This window comes from Cupressus sempervirens, chromosome 4, assembly GCF_028749045.1.
Source record: "Cupressus sempervirens isolate cs-2001-9-10 chromosome 4, ASM2874904v1, whole genome shotgun sequence".
In the NCBI taxonomy this organism is placed as follows: domain Eukaryota; kingdom Viridiplantae; phylum Streptophyta; class Pinopsida; order Cupressales; family Cupressaceae; genus Cupressus; species Cupressus sempervirens.
Window position 1 is genome coordinate 620,248,550 of NC_143121.1, and position 20,317 is coordinate 620,268,866.

At 34.2% G+C, this 20,317-nt stretch overlaps 1 protein-coding gene across 1 annotated transcript in view; it reads left to right on the plus strand.

Annotated features, from left to right (window-relative positions):
• Positions 1–20,317, plus strand: part of LOC149562745 (protein transport protein SEC24 C-like) — a 158,613-nt gene that overhangs the window by 121,992 nt on the left and 16,304 nt on the right. The gene's annotated exons all lie outside the window — the stretch shown is intronic.

Below are 20,317 nucleotides of genomic sequence, written 5' to 3' on the forward strand. Positions count from 1 at the left end.
TCGTGTAGCCACTCCTGCTTTATATGTGTGAAATAAGCTTCTTGGTTATCCTGAAATGATTTGGTTGCTTGATCCATCATCACCATTGTCATGCTCTTGTATTGGGGAATGTTAAATGCTTCTTCGATTGCCTGTCCGTTAGTATTGGCCAACACCCTCTTCCCTTCATAAAAAATGATGGATTTACTGATCAAATCAAACTTGGATGTGCACTCCATAACCAATTTTGGACAAGGCAATTTAGGAGGAAAAACTGCTACGTGTACAATTCCACTCCTGTATATCTTCTTTTTCAAGGGGGATTGTCCTTCCTTTAGTCTGTCCTTTATCTGTATCATATTTACTGCACTGACATTGGTATCGATTATTCGCCTCATTTTTGATAAGAAAGTTGTTTTTGGCATCATATCCTCTTTGTCTTTCTTAGTATTTGTTCCCTTAGAGTTCTTGCTTGCAATAACATCTACCATGCTAAACACTTATTTCTGCCCTTTCGTTCTAAGTGATACGGACTATACACCTATTGATCTCCAATCTTCTTTCTATCGATGAATTCTACACTTATATCTGCCTCGGCAAGTCCTATCACTACACTTATCAATCTCCAATCTTCAACCTAGGGTGGGACTAACATTTATTTCTGCCTCGCCGTTACCTTAGGATGTACTACACTTATATCTCCCAACTTCAACTTAGTGTGGTCTTGCTCATTTTTGCCTCTTCAAATGTCCTATCATGGATTCTACCCTTATCAATCTTCAATCTTCAACCTAGGATGGGATGATGAAGTGGTGGATAATGAATGCAAAAAGAACCAAGGGAAACGAAACTAGACAAGAACAAAAGAGAAATTCGCTTAAGGACCCCTTTCAACTCCAAATGATTTGAACTATGGCCTGGTCTTCTTTTGGAATTTAGGATCAGACTTAAGAATTTCAAATCCCTTGCAAATCTTGATGCCCTAGCTGGAAAAATCAGAATTTGGCCCACTTGAAATTGTCTATGGACGTGCTACAAATCAGATTTTAATCACCTTTTTTCTTCACCAACAAAATTGTCCAATCTCTAGGAGAAAATCGCAGCCCCTCTTGAAAATTAGAATTTTGTCTCCTGCAAAACTCGGCTCCCACAAAATTCGCCAAGCAAGAAGAGTGCAGATCTGCTCTTAAATAAATCACCAAACATGGAGAGCAACTCCAAGTTGCCTAAAAAAATCACCTAACACAATACCAATTTGCCCTTGCAAAAAACCATACAAGGAAAATACCAATCTGCCCTTGCAAAAATCGTCCAAGGAAGAAGAAATCTGCTCCCTTTGCTAAAATTGCCAAACACCATGAAGAGGAAGAATAAGGAATGAGGAGATAAAGGGAAAGAGCTTCCTCTTATACCCAATTTGCTTGCTCTCCCTAGCTGGCCAACTTGTACCTTGGGAGCAAAAAAAAACATTAATTAGAACACAAATCTGGCTTAGTTAAAAATTAATTTCGCCAAGATGAAATTTGCATTTTTAAATTGCCGGTTAGACCAAAATTGCAAAAATAAAATAAATAAATCCTTGGAGAGGCTAAACGTTTTCATTTAATGATGATTTAGTAATTAATATATCGTTAAAAATTGGATTTGGCAAGCTAAAATTGATTTTTTCAATTTTAAATTACTAATTTCTTTAAATATTTTAAAATCTTCAAGGCAGATTTAATCCATTTAATGCCAATTTTTGCAATTTAAATCCAAAATTGATTTTGCTATGCAATTTTACTTTTTTAACAGAAATAAATCATTTCTCTAGAATCCAAAATCGATTTTGCAATTTGATTTCACTATCACAATTTTTTTTTTCACCAAAATAATTCAAGATTTTCCAAAAAACCCAAATCTAACAAAAATTTCATTTTTGAAAACTACTCAAGTTTATACAATTTTATCCAAATTTTCGAAAGAAATTGTCTAAGTACAAGATTTACAATTTTATCCTGCTAAGTGTTCTTTGAAATTTGTTCGGCCTAAGGATGAAATTGGTTGTTCTGGAAAATCAAGTTGAAACCGGGTGAAAATAAATCTAACCCTCTCCCTTCTGACCTGAAGGCGTTCAAGACTTAAAATTTTCAAAAAAATCAATTTCTTTTTTGTACAACTTCTGAAATTTTTTTGCCAATGTGAACGAAAAAGGGGGTCCCCAAAATTTTGGGGTGATGGTGTGAGAACCTCACAACAGAAGCCCATTAGGGAAAACCCCGGTGGAAGTCAAACCCACAAGATGAATGTACTCTCCTAAAAGCACTGCCCGCTTTAGAGCAAATAGAGAACAAAATAAATACACTTGCATCTAGAGGCTTACAAACCCAATTTGTAGGCTCATTGTCTAGAGCACATTGCTGATAATACAATCACATATCTGGCTTTTAGCTGAACTGATCTAATCTTGATTACAATAGTGTGGACATATTGTCCATTACAAACGAACTGACAAATAGCATTTCCAATGCCAATACAGTTCCAGTGAAGTACAATTTATGTATGCACAATCTCTTTCACATCCATTCTTCATCATAAGTACAAAATGATCTTTGATTTATACAAATTACAAATATTAAACATCAACTAGGTTGGTCAAGACCTATAATAATAAAAAGTACAAATATTGTGCTCAATCTCCAGCATGATCCAGATCAAGCTGATCAAGACTTAGATAGGACAGAAATAATCAACTATGAACACGCAATAGCATTGCCAAAGCAACACTAAGAATAGCGACATGTTACTCCATCAAATCGGCTATGACCTAAATAGAAAAACACCACCACACCACAAAATTGGCAAATCTGATCTCTTCAATCAATGTGAACCAACAACACAATCATCACATGTTCCAAGAATGCAAACAAGCAGCATGAATACCATCCACAACCTTCGTATCATCTCCAACTCAAAATCCATGTTCATCTTCAACTCTAATCAATGAGAACACTAAAATACCAAGCTTTGTCAATAGAAGATAGCTTGCTATACTCTGGAACGGGAACAACACTAGCCAAGGACACAATGATAAGTCCCAATACAAGCACCATCTTCGCGACAAACATCAAATCCAATTCATATCAAAGAAATTACTCAACTACTGAATACAATAACACTGTAACAACAACAACTAGTGAATCAATCATAGCTCACTCAAATAACCATGCGAACCTCTGTAAGTTGAGTATAATCAACTATAGACATTGAAGACTCCAACAAGAATAACATCAGGAGATCTTCAATATATCATTTGAACATCATAAATCATCCCAACTCAGCAAACACAATACACTGTCTGCAACAACAATAGTATGTTGACATCAATGACAAAACACTAATAACCAAACACATCAACAATCTCTAACATGCTCAATGAAATCTCCAACAATCTCTCCCTTTGGCATTGATGACAACATATGAAGTGAAAAATTGATCAATGCACGATAACATAATATATCCATCCGATCACGCTGAATTTCTAGCTTCAAAAGCTGTCATCATCCATTTAGCGTTATAGCATAATTTTTCACACACATCTCTCCCCCTTTGATATCAATGGCGAAGGACCAAAGACATCAAAGCTTTGAACTCACCTCAAAAGGCTGAATGAAAATCTGCAGTACCAAACCAAACAAGACTGCTCCCTCTAAGGAGTAGTCCGCTATACATTAATGCAGATAAATTATATTTAGATAATACACTAGACCAATGCCATCCCAAGCATCTTAGTTTTGATTAGGAGGGGCTATAACCCCAAGCTTATCTCTTAGATACTCAAATGTATCCTTTGACAATGATTTAGTAAAGATGTCAACAATTTGTTCTTTGGTAGGTACAGACTTTGATCTTACTTTCGTTTTCTTCACTTTATCTCTCAAGAAATGGTACTTAATAGAAATATGCTTTGTCCTTTAATGTTGCACAAGATTCTTTGAAATATATATGGCACCAGAGTTATCACAATGAAGAACAATAGGTTCATCAATGTTTATCCTCAAATCTTGCAACATTTGCTTCATCCAAACAACTTGAGTACAATTGTTAGCAATAGCAATATATTCAACTTCAACAGTAGATTGAGAAACATTATCTTGTTTCTTACTTGTCCAAGAGGTTAGTCTCTTGCCCAAATTTTTTTTTACCACCGCTAGTGCTCTTTCTATCATCCACATTACATGCCCAATCAACATCTGTATATGCAATAAAGTGTGAATTCATTATCCTTACCAAACCATAATCCATATTCAACTGTTCTCTTCAAATATTCGAATATCTTTTCAATAGAAACAACATGTGATTACTTCAGATCAGCTTGAAATCCTGCCACAATACAAACAACATTAATAATATTAGGTCTAATTTGAGTCAAGCAAAGCAATCCATTGATCATTAATCTAAATCTAGTTTGATTTGCACAAGGGGATTTGATATTTGTAGTCAATTTGTAATCAGTAACCATAGGAGTATTAACTAGTTTCTTCAACAATTCCTTGACATACTTCCTAACAACCAACTTTTCTACTCCTTAGTTTCCTTATATTTTAACAATCAAAATAAGCTATCTACTTATTCGCATGCATGGGATTGACAATTATAATAGATTAACTAATTCTCATGAAATTCTTTAACTAACAAATTGAGATTTATTTCCTTTATTCAATTACAATAAAGATTAAATTGAATGAAAGGGTGAGATCATTAACTAACTGATACATTTAATTATTACTTAACATATAGAAATACATATCCAACTGAACTTGAATGAAACATGAAAGGAAATTCAAATACCAGCTAGGTCGCATTAGGCTAAGAATAGAAACCTGATTTGTCTTGTGCAAGTCTTGGCTTTGGTGGAGAGGAGAAGCATTGACATAGGCTTAACCACCCAATCAGGAACCAAGTGTATCCCCCTCTCACTCTTAGATGAGAATGGGCCTACTTTGCATGTGATAAGGCACAGGAGAACCATATCGTCTTGCCACCTGAGTATCTTGTTGTTAAGAGTGTCAACTACACAACCAACTAGACTGTAGAACCCTCCTATCAGCCTAACCATCCGATTGCAAGTTATCCTGACCGCTAGTGATCACAACAACATCATTTTCCATGAATCCTACCCTGGTCAGGGATTTTCATGGACACTATGTGCCCTATTACCCAACAATCGAATTGACAAACAAGACTACACTTAACTGTCCACTACGAGTTGAGTCGGTTTATAGTTTCAAACTTTAGTTTCCTTTTGTGTTGTTTAATTTATTACTAATTCAATCTCTTCATTTGCAGGGATATTCCCACAATCCATCATCTATAAAATACACCTTTCATCTCAGCCATGCTCGAGCATCCTTGATGACCCTTGTTGTAATTGTCCATCCTCATGGAATTTGCAAGTTGTTCATACAATAATAAGTTCCTTGCCTAATAAGGAATTTCATAAATGATATCAAGAGTAAAACATGGCTTTCAAGTGAATTCAATATTATATTGCAAAAGGGTACATCTCCTTGTCTCAGAGACATGAATTTTGATGCCTCTGTACAAGGGTGTACAACTTGTACAAATTATCTGCTTTAATTCATTACGATTATCTCATTTGTTTTAAAATGACAAGTTATAGTATATGTCACAACTTTGTACAAGAACGATGTGATCATTTCTCATCCATTTGTGCTTGGCCAATAGGAATTGTCAGGCTGATTGGGTTATGAAAATAATAGAATAATTGATAGAATGATTGATTACAGATTAGTAGAGATTTCAAGATATAAACATAAACTTTATCATCAAACGTATGACTTGTACGTTTGGATACAATGCTAGACATCTTGAGATTTGATAAGAAATAACAAAAGCATTTCTAGAATACAACCTGACGGGGCTGTGATGCAAACAAAGTGTAACCTGAGAACCCAAGCTGCTAGCTCCAATGTCAGGCTTACTGACTTGTGTTGGCATCACTAATAAGATGGAATTTTACTGATATGAAATATAGCATACAAGTATAGATGTGCAAGTGTATTTTGAGAGCAAGCCCTTGAGTGGCTTCGATCTTCCATCTTATAGAGCAATGTTTGGTTACAAGGGAATTATGCCCAACCAAGAAAGAGTTATGCGCATGAAAGATTTACGAGGTGGCGAGCATGAGTTACAATCTTGATTGAACTTGAGATAAAAATGTAAAAGGGCCGAAATAATAAGGAAATATAAGAGGCCAATAGACTTCATGCATTAATTTAATTTGATGTAAGAAAAGAAGAAAAATAATAGAATCCTTCCTATAATTTATTATATCGATAATACTCATATTTTTTATGCATGTTCGTATGCGTTATTTATACACATATATACATATACATTATGTTTTGAATATTTGTATACTTATACATACGTTATATTTAAATATACACATACATACATATACATATATTTAACACATACAAATGTATGCAAGTACTATGGGTACTACATATATAATAAGTTGTGTCTGACATTACAAGAAAGATGCACAGCATCCAGATTCCCAATCAAAGGTAACTATTGTTTTTATTTTGCTTAATGTTCAAGTGAATATATATTTATGTATCATTTAAGAGTAGACGACCCAGTTAGCTCACAGTTGACACTTGGCATAATTTATTTTGCCCAGCCTACTTTTCCCTGACCATGGTGGTTGAGATTCATACTTGTTAGCTTAGTGGCAGGTTGGTGCACCCATGCCCTATTCCCCCTCTGCCAATGCTTCCCCCCATAGCCACGCTTCCTGCAAGAAAAATTTACATGGTGAAAGCATACTTCCACATCATTCAAATGTAAATAAGTTATCATAACTAACAACCATATTAACCAACCATTTTGCATTCATGTAATAACATATAATTAACCAAAATCTTCCATTCCACATGATACATAATGAATAACTGATATTTCTATACATATGAACTCAAAATGAGTAACTAATTTAACTAACCATTTTAGATTAGCTTGAAATGTCAATGGCTAAATAATTTTCAAAATCAACAAAATAGGGGATTTAACATACTTGGACCATGTGATAAAAATTCCTTTATCCAATTGTGTAATTTACTATCCAAGAAAGAACTTTATCTATCATAGGCATCTGGAATTCTTTTAGCATCTCATAAACAAAACCCTTACTTAAATCATCACCATCAAATATGATATCATCAACAAAAACTTCAGATATTGTCTCATTAAAATCTCAGTAAGCAAAAGGGCAAAAAGTCTCATTAAAATCAATACATTCCATTTGTGAATATCCTTTGCATACTAGTCTAGCTTTATTCTGAATTACCTTACCATCTTCATTCAACTTGGTTTTGAATACCCATTTTGTTCTGGTCACATTCTTGTCCATTGGTGAAATATCCCAAATGAATATTGACCCGATTTTATCTCAAAATAATTTTCAAACATAAACATATGAAGATGCATTATAAACCAACAATATAAACTAGTAGATTCTCATAAAATATCTTAGAATATATTATTGCATTATATATCAGCAATACAATAAGTAGCATTCAAAATCCAATACTAAACACAATTTTACAACCATATTGGAATACTAATGAAAGAACCTATAAGCACATGTGAGACCCCTGGTGTGACGTCTCCATGGACAATGGGTTTGTGTCCGCTGTCTATAGGCATGAGGGTTTACGTTCCCAAGATGGATGAAAGTTGAAGCTTTCCAAATAACTCTCTCAAGAGAGAGATTGAAATCTCAATCATAAAACCAAGCATAAAGAAATAAGCTTCTCCTCCTTTTAAAGACCCAACTTGTGACTCTTCAGCTTCTGTATTCTTGTCCTTGTCCCTCATGCCAACTCATCTCTTATTCACTCTCCTTTAATTAAAATTGACTTAATATTCCTGTATTAAGTCCTCAAAAGGTCATATATTGGATTGGCCTATCAGTTTTAATGTCTTAGAAAAATGGGACATAATAGTCCTCCCCTCTTGAGATTGTTTTCCCTCAAACAACTGTAAGCATGTGATCACGATACCTGGGTCCCATAGCAACATTGTGAATAATGCTTTGACAATCCACTGTGCTACTGTGATATGAACGAAGGACTAAGAACTACAAAGCCATTTACCATCTTCCCATAATAACAATACATCAAGTGTGCTAATACTAGGATCCCAAACCATGTTGTCATGACCATCAGATATGATGAGATAGAAATGTATCAAGGAGTTATGTATATCATAGTAGATGCGACGACCCCACCTAAATTGTTGATGTAAGAAACAAGCTGCTCAATAGCGGAAATCAACAACATGGGCAACATCAAATACCATACTGTCGTGATCAATCTGGAGAACCCCTAAGTACATAGGTGCTATGAGTAAGAATGAGGCTGAAAAACCATCCCCTATGATTAAAACATAACTCTCATCAATCCTATACCAAGATTTGTTGAAAGGCTGATATATGAAATCCATCCAACCCATATAAAGGTTGGAATCGGGAACCATATATGGGCTAATCAAAGAATGAGCAACCATATTCATTTCACCACACCAATCCCGTGACCAAGATTCACTGCTAGGAATTGTATCTAGATCCAATATTTTGAAGTCAAGATAATCCTCTTCATGACAATTAAAAAGAGTTTTCTCATTTATCTCAAAAAGGGGATTATCGGAAGTCCAATCAGCATCTGCTTCAAACAAGGGGTTGTCTACAAGCTGAATGTGATCTGAAATTTTGGTATTTGGTCTTTTGGGACAACTATCCAAGCCATAAGTTTGTTGAATGCTATCAAGTTCATTAATTACTTCTTGGAAAAACTCCTGCCTCTTTTTACTCTCATGCTCCCTGGTATAATTTGTGACCCTAACCTGATTTTCTGTTTCATGAAGAGCAATCTGTGTACCATCCCATGTCTCATGAGCATACTTAAGCTCCCTGTTGAGTTCCATAATCTCATTCTTTCCTTTACTCAACTGATCAACATATATTCCAGCCACCTTTAGAATATAATTCCTGTCAGAAAGCAAACATAAATAATCTGATTTCATAGATTCAAGGGCTGTTTTGACTACTTGCAAATCAGTAACAAGCAAATCTCCTTCCACTCCCTTTTGATCATTCCTAAGGAGATCCTTGACCATCCTGTAAGTGCAGTCATAACGTATCAAAGATGCCACAACCATGTCTTCACTAACCTTCAGCGGTTTTTTTAAGGCATGCATCTCATTATTCTCATGTTGATACAACTCATTGTCTTATAGTGTTATCTTGGACTGTTCCTCGGAGTTGATATCATGCATATAAGAAACATATGGTTCATCACACCTCTCAAGAACATAATCATAGGCCTCAATTTCCATGTTTCTTTGATTTGCATGCAAAGGCAAAAGTGTTGCTATGATATCATTTTGACATAAAGGCTCATCATACAAAGACTCCAACATGCTATTAGTTGGAGTACAACTAACCTCATCATGTTTGTCAAGTCTATCCTCCAAATCACCAGCATAGAAACTTGTATGTTCCTTATCCATAGCTGAAATCATCTTATTGACATTTTTCCCTGTGTTGGTTTGAATTTCTTTACCCTCCTTTTCGTTATGACAATTCCTACAAACATGATCGGGTGTACTAGTGTCCTTACATGTCAAGCAAATTTGTTCTTGCCTCATAAGGTTTCCTTTAACTTGTAAACCCTTAAAGTTCTTCATTATCAATTGCAAAACTTTCTTCAACACCACATCATTGTAGGTTGTTATAGGAGATGTTATTAGCATAATCTCATTGAGACAAAAAGCAACCAGAAGGTTAACCCATTTATCTGGATGCTTCATAGACCTGGCTTGGACCAAGGTCACCATTGAAGGTTGCAAAGCCCAATTTAAGAGCCTACCATCTATCGGCTCTATTCTGGTCAAATATGTTTCTATCTCTTCCAACTTGGAGAGAATATCATTTGAGGATTTCATGTGTTCTAATTGCGACCCAAACACGTACAACCAACCAAAATCTTTCTCTTTCTGCAAGTCTCTTAGCTGAGGGCCATTGAATGTATTGTTAATTTCCTCTGAAAAGACACTATTTTTCAGATCTTCCATTGTTCTATTTTCTAGGATCAAAAACTACCTCAATCTGATAGACACTTCCCCTGTAGATCGCTATTGTAATAAACTGTCTGAACTAAGTTTGCTTGCTGCCTTGAAATACTGTTAACCAATATTCCTAAGCTGATTTTCCTTCAGAGAACCCTTATTCTAATTGTGATTTTACTCTATCACTAGGCCAGTTGTAACTTCCTTGTTCAGTATTGGCAGATTGTTTTGTATGTATCTCAATATGCACAGGATTTTGCTATCATATGCAGTCCCTTAACATCAAGAAATTGAATACCACTGCACTAAACTGCCTAATACTCTGTTTTTTCCCTCAAACAATTAAACAATTTGCTTGTTTGTGATACTGGAGATAGTTTTCAGTTTGTGATGTGATATCATGATGTAGAGAGTCATTCCATGCAGATTTTATATAAAACAACATTTCTGGCAATGGATGACATCTTTGAAACATTAATCTGCTTCCTTCTATTGAAACCTGGGGAAAGTCTCCAGATAAGCAGATAGTTTCTTCGCTTGTACACCACCATAAGTCTGATTTGCTCCTGCAGTCACTTACACAACCTGGTTGTATTTTGAGGAACCTCAAGGCTCATAGTAACTATGTTCAAAATGAATGCTAGCTCTAGTTTCTGAATAATAACTTTGTGGCTCTGTTAGACTAAATGGGTGAGAACATGAATTTTGGCAATTAGAAGATTATGGAGAACAATAAACCATTTTCAGTCACTCACAAGCTCAAGTCTCAAGCAGGGGGTACATATAAAAGTAACAAAACATTAATAATGTCTTATTAGAGACCAAAGTCTTTTGCCCCTTTGGAATGAAGCTTTTCTTAGATGTAGCAATTGAGCCTGAAAGCACAGAATCAGTTTTTTACCGATCCCAATTCTTAAGTGATTCATTTTAACATGATATGCTCCGCATCATCCGCGGCTGATTATTCTTTCTCATTCCATGCCAAAAATCATAATCATATCTCAATCCTTTGTGAATTTTTTTTCCCAGTTCTATGGCTCGAAGGAAATATTTATTAGTATCTCCAAATGGGCAAGTAGAGAATACGCAAATGATATTCCTGTCAAATGTTTACTACCTCAGGCTTATAAAAATTGTCGAAATAGAATAATAAGGCTTGTGTAGTTGAGTCTGACACCCCACAAATTCATAAGTAGGAGATAATTTCCACAGCAAGTCAAATTATGATTTTGCTATCAGGATCTAATTGTGTAATTTTGAGTTAATGAGTTTGACTCAAAATTACACAGTTAAATCCTGATAGCAATATCACAAACCCACAAATTCATCAAAAAAAAATCCTGAGAAAACGCCCGATGAAGAAATGATGAATATTCTTGACAAGTAATTGCAAAGGCATTAGAAACTACACCAATTCTTTTGATTTCTCTAAAAATAGAAATGATATGTGCCAAGAGTTTATTCATACCTATCATGACCTAATTAGAAACAACATGACATGAACAGACACCTATAGGAACACTCCACCATTACAGACGTTGCCGCACAGTTGTTGAGGCTATTGCCAAAGAACGCAAGCACAATATTGTCAGGAATATGAAAAGTCATGATTATCACATACGCATCCACATAAGAGTCGTTAACTCTTGAATCATTTCATGGCTTATGCGTAACTGCTCAGAGTACGAGAGGACAATAGATGCCACTTCAGAATTTGTGGAGGCTACATAATGAACAAATTATGTTTAATTTTCTAATAATGACATTGACTTCTGTAGAAATTTGTAAGTTAATATCCTTCATGCCAAATATTTTTGCTTTTGATATATTGATAGAGACTTTAGAAGATGATTTTCCAAACTTGATAGTCAAGTAGCCCAAACAGCTTCCAATAATTAATCACTCGATGATGGTATGTGCATTCAAAATATTGTCCATTCCCACTACTTGCTTTTGTTAAAATGAAGTCATGAGACCATTCAACTTCCGTATGATTCCTTTACCAAGAGACTCCTACTTTTACGTTCGTTGAATGACTTTCTTCCTGCTATTTGCTCAATTTGCAATGATAGTTATCATGCCTCCATACTAAGCATTCATTGTTGGCAATCTTCAAAAGTCACATTTTCAACAAATGAATCTCGACGCAATCTTAGACTTAAATGTGTCTCTTCTCTGTAACTGCGAAATTCCGTCCAAGTCCGTCTCAACAATATTGCGTGAAACAAATTCTTGGCTTGAGCTTTTCACGGCAGCTAGGAATATTGATTGCCAACAACTCTAGATGTTTCCTAACACGACCAATATATTAAATTCAATGCACTTGGAAGGAGGGCTATTGTTGTAATATATTTGCGATATTGAAGGTTCTGTCTCCTTGACGACTTAAGTCTTATATTCTTCTCGAGAAGTCTTCAATGGGCAAAACTCGTATGCTTCTATAACTGACGACAATGAGAATCATATGTATTGGGCAAGTTAAGACCATAGTCAATATTTGCGGCAAGAGACAAGCTATTTCTGGCACGATAACCATACATCTAAAACCATCGCAATAATGAGATCATTCAATATTTCAATCTCAAACTATAGGCAACTGGTAGACACATCAACATTCACGACACCACCATTTTATAATGTACCGATTACATATCTCGAAGCCCAAGGTTTTAATATTTCCAATATGTAGTTCACATGATTCATGCTCCCAACAAGGGAATAGAAATAACTCCACTGCAAAACCTTTGTTGAACAAAAACTGACGTTTGAACTTAATTTCTTATTACAAATGTGTAGATGCTATATCCTGTATACACTAAATAAAATGCTTTTGTTTGTCAAACCATTTGAAACTTTCCAGAGCTGTAAACACCTTGATGCTCTGATATAATTCCAAAGAACGGCAGGATTTTGCTGCTCTAATACCACTAAAATATCTTAAATGCAAATTGGCTTGATTTTATCTCAATTTTTTTTTCCGAACATAAACATATGAAGATGTTTTATAAACTAAAATATAAACTAGTAGATTCTTATAAAATACCTTATAATATGTTATTGCATTATACATCAGCAATACAATAACTAGCATTCAAAATCCAATCCTAAACACAATTTTATAGTCAGATTCGAATACTAAGGAAAGAACTTGTAAGCACATGTGACACCTGGTGTGATGTCTCCATGGACAATGGGTTTGCGTCCACTATCTATTGGGCACGAGGGTTTACGTTGTCAAGCTGGATGAAAGCTGAAGCTTTCCAAATAACTCTCTCAAGAGAGAAACTGAAATCTCAATCATAAAATCAAGCATAAAGAAATGAGCTTCTCCTTCTCCTTTTAAAGACCCAACATGCGACTCTTCATCTTCTGTATTCTTGTCCCTGTCCCTCATGCCAACTCATCTCCTATTCAGTCTCCTTTAATTAAAATTGACTTAATAATCCTGTATTAAGTCCTCGAAAGGTCATATATTGTATTGGCCTATCAGTTTTAATGTCCTAGAAAAAGGGGACATTACAGTTGGTCTGGAAATAAGAATCTAGATCTTGTTCTTCTTAGTCTGATCAAGTTCTTCTTTTATTGCATTCGTCCAACTTTCATCACTACATGCTTCTTTTACATCTTTAGGCTCAAATTCAGATAACAGACATGTTTCATCTCTAGCAATTCTTCGTCTAGTTTGAACACCTCTATTCTTATCCCCAATAATAACATCTTTATAATGATTAAGCTTTACATATTGTGGAGTCTTTAGAGTAGGATTTGTAGCGGACCCTTTTGTATCAACGTCTTCTTCATTCTCCATATGTTTAACTTGCTCTTTGGACCATTTTGCTCTTGAATCTGATTTTGTGGTTCCACAACCTGATTATCCTCTTCAACTATGTCATTCCTATATGTTCTTTACGATTTCTGCACATTCTCATGTACTCTGACATTTGCGCTTTCAACAATCTTCATCATCTATAGTTATAACATTTATATGCTTTGCTCTTTGTGGAATATGCTAGGAATATACCTTCATCACTTCTTGAATCAAACTTTCCAATTCCCTCATCTCTCTTAATATAACATTTACTTCCAAAAATTCTAAAATACCTTACTATAGGAATATGACCATACCAATGTTCATAAGGAGTCTTCCCCATTCCTTTCTTTATTTAGACTCGGTCTAAAGTATATATTGCAACACTTATTACTTCTCTCCCTTAGATATGTGAAACATTTCTTTCAATCATCATGGTTCTAGTTGTGTCTAACAAATATCCATTCCTTTGCTCTGCAACACCATTTTTCTATGGGGTTTGTGGAGCAGAAATTTGCCTCTTTATCCCATGCCAAATATAATTCCAAACGGCTCAAACAAATCACAGCTTTGAAAGATAAACAATAATGCAAGATCCATGGCACAATAACACCAGATTTGTTCTCAAGGAAACCCATTAGGGAAAACCCGGCGAGAGTCAAACCCACAAGATAAATGTACTTTGCTAAAAGTACTGCACAGTTGAGAGCTTATAGAGAACAAAAGGAATAACTTGCATTTATAGGCTTACAACCTAATCTGCAGGCTCATTGCCCAGAGTACACTCCTCACAATGCAATCACAGATTTGACCCTCGGTTAGGTTCATCGATCTAATCGTGATTACATCAAGGGGGAACTGCTGTCCATTAAAATCAAATTGACAAATAGCATCTCCAATGCCACTATAGTTCGAATGAAGTAGACTTTACATTTGCACCATCTCTCTTGCATCCATCCATCATCATAATTACAAAATGATCTCTCATTTACATACATCACAAATATTAAACGTCAGCTAGGTTGGCCAAGACCTATAACAATATAAAATATTAACATTATGCTCAATCTTCAGTGTGATCCAAATCAAGTCAATCAACACTTAGGACGTAAATGATCAACCATGAGCACACAATAGCATAAGTAGAAGCACCAAGAATCACAACATGTTACTGCATCAAGTCGGCTAGAACCTAAATGAAGAAATGCCAACACACCATCAAATTGGCAAATATGATCTCTTCAATCAACATGCATCAACAACATGATCATAACACGATACAAGAATACCAACAATCAGCATGAATACCATCTACAACCTTCGCACCATCTCCAACTCAAACTCCAAGTTCATCTTTGTTAGAAACAATAACATCAAAATGAACTAAAATAAAGAATTATCAATTAATCCAAGAGAGTTTGTGAAAATAGTTACCATAAACTCAGATCCAAAGAGAGAGTGAAAGAATGAACAAAAACCAATGAATCAACAAGAGGAGACAAAGATTTGAAAGGGTAAAGCAAAGAAAACCCCTTGTGAATAATATGAATGAGGCAAATGCCTAAAGAATGAAAGAAGGAGAGAGAAGAGATAAAAAAGAGCCACTGGCTCATTACAAGAACTACATAGTGATTGTGTGTTTAGAATGAGAGAGAAGCATCTCTTATAAAGAGATGAGAAGAGGAGTTATTTGTAACTCCCAAGTGAATGATTGCCACATTCATAAGTGTGTGCATAACAAGTGTCATAATCCTCTTAAGGAGGAATAAACTATTTTCCTTAATAGAGGAATTACAAAAAAAAGACTTGTCCTCACATGTGGATTAGAGGACAAACAACTTAAGGGATACCTTGGTTTATCCCATTTAATAAATACAACCAAGGAAAGATTATAGGTTCTAACACCCCCTTTTAATCTTTACTTGGGGAAATTACATCAAAGGGTATTAAACCCAACTTTTTACAATGAAATTCTAAATAGCAGCAACTTGATTTTGGAGAATGTCTTCAATTATGCAAAAGGTCTCTTGTAAGTGTAGGTAGATCTCCATAGTGCCAACTGCCAAGAGAGAAGTGGATAGGTCATATAATATTGTCTTGTATGTGCCTGGATGGATTACCTGAAAAACATAGAAACAAGACAACTATCCACAAGAAGTATTTCATCTTATATGCAAATTAAAAATCCTTTTGAATAAGGATAATAAAACTCTCATAGAGAAACAATGAGGAATAATAAAACATGTTACCACAAAACAATGGAGATAACCTGATATCAAAATGAAGTAAATGCTCAAAATATTATCAAAAGGTTTGATCAGAATTCTCATGAACAGGATATTATACTAATGTACTAATGACCACAGACAAGGCCAACTAATGATACGTGCATCAACATTGCATCAATCACGTGGATATAGACAGTCCACTTAATGAATCATCCCACTGCAAGTTAATGGGTGATCAATCCATAACATGCATGATTCATGATTTAAGCAATAAAGTATGCAGATCATTATCACATTAATATATGAAAATAAAGTAAAAAGAGAGACATGCTGATCAAATTACTATTATCATTATTTTGTTAGGATACTCAAATGAATGGATTATGAGGGTGTAACAACATATTGCCTTCAAATTGGAAATCCATCATGGACAAGCAACTTCATTGCCATGAGGAAAAAAATCATCATGGGAAATGATTCACATAGCAGGGTTATTGCCAGAGGAAATGGTGGGAAGGGCATATGCATTATTTGATGCAATCTTAGTTGTGGTTCGATATTGTGAAAATCGAAGGGTTCATCCTCAGATGAGGGCCTCTTCTGGGGATGACAACATAGGGATTATAGTGGAGTCGATGGGTTCTACTAATCAAGTGTAGGGGGTTGGGCCCAGAGGAGAGGGTTAAAAAAAAGTTAGGCATGCAAAAGGTTTCGGTTTAATTATGATAGAAAGAGAGAGAAAAGAGACATTATGTACTCATTTCGTTTGAAATAGACTTACTGTATTAATTTTCTACATGAATTCATAGGAAAATATGTTTTAACGTGGTTAAATAGCAACAACTTTTTTTTGATAGCAATGATTTCTCTTTATCATGTAATGCTGCAAATGGAAGACTTTGAATAATATTCTGAAAATAATAATCAAGAGTTATAAAAAGTTGTCAGAGAATAACTAAGAATGGATGTTGTAACAGGCGAATAATGATGCAGACCTGCAAGAAAACGTTAGAGGAATAATCTTGCAACATGCAGAACAGTTATTAAATTACTAAGGAATCTGCAAATATCCGTTTAAAGAAAACTATTTAAAAAGACTAGAAGTTAGTCGTATCTGAATATGAATAAAAACCAAACGTACAAGTTATAAATGAATTTTATAACTCGCAACTAAATAGTAAATAACCAAACTTATAGGTTATAACCAAATTTTATGAGTTGAGAATATGGAATCCTAATTAAAGTTTTTGAAAGAGTTTGAAATATAAGAATGTCAAACATTAAGTTATAAATCAATTTTATAACTTATGTTACGATCATTCTAAAAGGCTTATAAATAAAACTAAAAAAAAAAAAGTTTTATTAATAAAGTAATAAAACTTAAAGCATTCCTGCTTTATTGATAAAACTTAAACCTTTATTGTAAGCATAGCCATTGATAAAAATTTAGGAAAAGAAAAACATTCTATTACTAAAATAATAAGAAAAAACTTTATATTAAACCTTTGAAATTTATATTAAACTTTGCTTAGAATAAATTGACTTATAAAAAAAGATTTAAAAAAAACTTATTCAAGTAGCTAATTAAGAGCTATTAAAAGAAACTTATTAATCTTTTTTTCTTAATACTGCACAATAAACTTACTATCTTGATTCCTCAGACTGAGAAAAAGGACAAATAGATCATCATTAACAAACTTTCTCGTTGCGGTCACAAACTCATGAGCCAACTACAGAGTACCAAATGTAGTCTGATAAAGGAAAAAAAACTGATCTTACAATTTGAAAGATAAACTCTGAGTAAGAAGGTAAGCTAATCAATATGAAAAACGCATCATAAATTACTGCCAAGAAACCCTAGAAACCCTAGCTGGCAAAGCTGAAACCCCCATGGCCTGGTAGGTTATAGTATCTATCATTATGGAGATCCTACGATGGGCTTTCTTGGTTGGATACGAACGCAAGACCTTCGGGCTTCTCACGGCGGCTCTGGCGGGGCTCTGTGTGGCGGTTCATTTCAATTTTATTATGCAACCAGTGGTCATTAAGAGGGAGGTCGCGGGTTCAAACCCCAGCGGCCGATTATTTTATAGACCAATACTCATTGGTTTTATCGTGAAATGTGTAATCTACTGGTTTTGCCATGTAATTGTAATCGATGGACGTGTTCTACGCTTCTACTACATATATAATATTCACAGTTTATATTACTAGTCACACTCAATTTTATTTACATGCGCGTCAAGAAAATCTCAGATGTGGTAGAGGGTGTCATTGGGTATCTATGTTAAAAGTTCTGGTATATGTGTAAACAGCAAATGGGGAGGCAGAGAAATTTAGTACAAATATCGTTATAAATGAATTTGTCATGATTAGTCCACATCGATGTTACTGGGGTTCTACTATAGACATATTCAGAAGGATGGGAGCGAAAAAAAACTTAAAATCGCTGAAAAAGATCAAAGAACGAACCAAAAACAACAACTCTGGCTTTGTGAAGTCTGGAAATCACAATCCAATACAAACTAAAGTGACTGCAACGGAAATCCATTGCAAAAAAACCAAACAACGAGAAATATCTACCAGATCATTAAAAAGAGAAGATCTAGCTCGGATTGAAATTCATTTTCCGAAGGATGGGAGCGAAACAGAGTTAAGCAGATGCAACAGAAGTAAATCGAATCCAGAGATTAAAAAACACTTTCAGGAAAACCCAAATCACATAAAAACTTCATGCAAACCCAAAAAATTGAATCCAAGGATAAATGTTAAAAATGATACTTAAATAGCCGAATAGGAAAAAAGAAGTAAAGCAGAAGACTAAAGGAAAGATGCTAAAAAAAATTGAAAGGAAATCGAAAAAAACAGTTTCTAAATATTTACAAAATCTCATAAAGGTATAGATTAAAATATATATAAATTTCAAGAGAGAAATATGAATAGGTTTTAAAAAAAATTAGAATTTGTTGACTAAAAATATATATATAATTACACTTAAGATTATTAAAGTGATATTTTTGAAAAAAAATTGATTAAAAGTTGCTCACAACTTCTAAAAATATAAATAAAGGACAAAAGTTTGAAAAAAGAAAAACAAAAATTGAGTGAATGAAATATTTTCAAAAAAAATTATGAGATTTTATTAATTGAAGTTACATAAGATTTGTATCATAAATAAGTTTTGAGAATAATAGAAATTTCATAGAATTTCTAAAAAAAATAGATATTAAATATTAAGAAAGATGAGAGAATATGATATGAATGTAATTAAATCTAATTGAGTATAATGTATAAATAACATTAGTTATCATTGTTTAAGTAATCCCTACAATAAAGTGTCTAAAAAGAATATATATTAAACTCAAATTAATAAAAGTTACTAAGAGCAAAAAAATAATAATTTTTAAATAGAGTTACCTAGGTCAAAATAAGGTGAGCTCCAATCCATTATCACAAAACTCAAAACAAGGATTAGTTCTTGGCTCTGATACCATGTTAGAAACAATAACATCAAAATGAACTAAAATAAAGAATTATCAATTAATCCAATAGAGTTTGTGAAAATAGTTACCATAAACTCAGATCCAAAGAGAGAGTGAAAGAATGAACAAAAACCAATGAATCAACAAGAGGAGACAAAGATTTGAAAGGGGAAAGCAAAGAAAACCTCTTGTGAATAATATGAATGAGGCAAATGCCTAAAGAATGAAAGGAGGAGAGAGAAGAGATAAAAAGGAGCCACTGGCTCATTACAAGAACTACATAGTGATTGTGTGTTTAGAATGAGAGAGAAGTATCTCTTATAAAGAGATGAGAAGAGGAGTTATTTGTAACTCCCAAGTGAATGATTGCCACATTCATAAGTGTGTGCATAACAAGTGTCATAATCCTCTTAAGGAGGAATAAACTATTTTCCTTAATAAAGGAATTACAAAAAAAAGACTTGTCCTCACATGTGGACTAGAGGACAAACAACTTAAGGGATACCTTGGTTTATCCCATTTAATAAATACAACCAAGGAAAGATTATAAGTTCTAACAATCTTCAATAGTAATCGAAAGGAACACTGAAATACTGAACTTTGTCACAACAGAAGATGACTTGTCGTACTCTAAAACATGAACAACACTAGTTGAGGACACAATGGTAAGTCCCAATACAAGC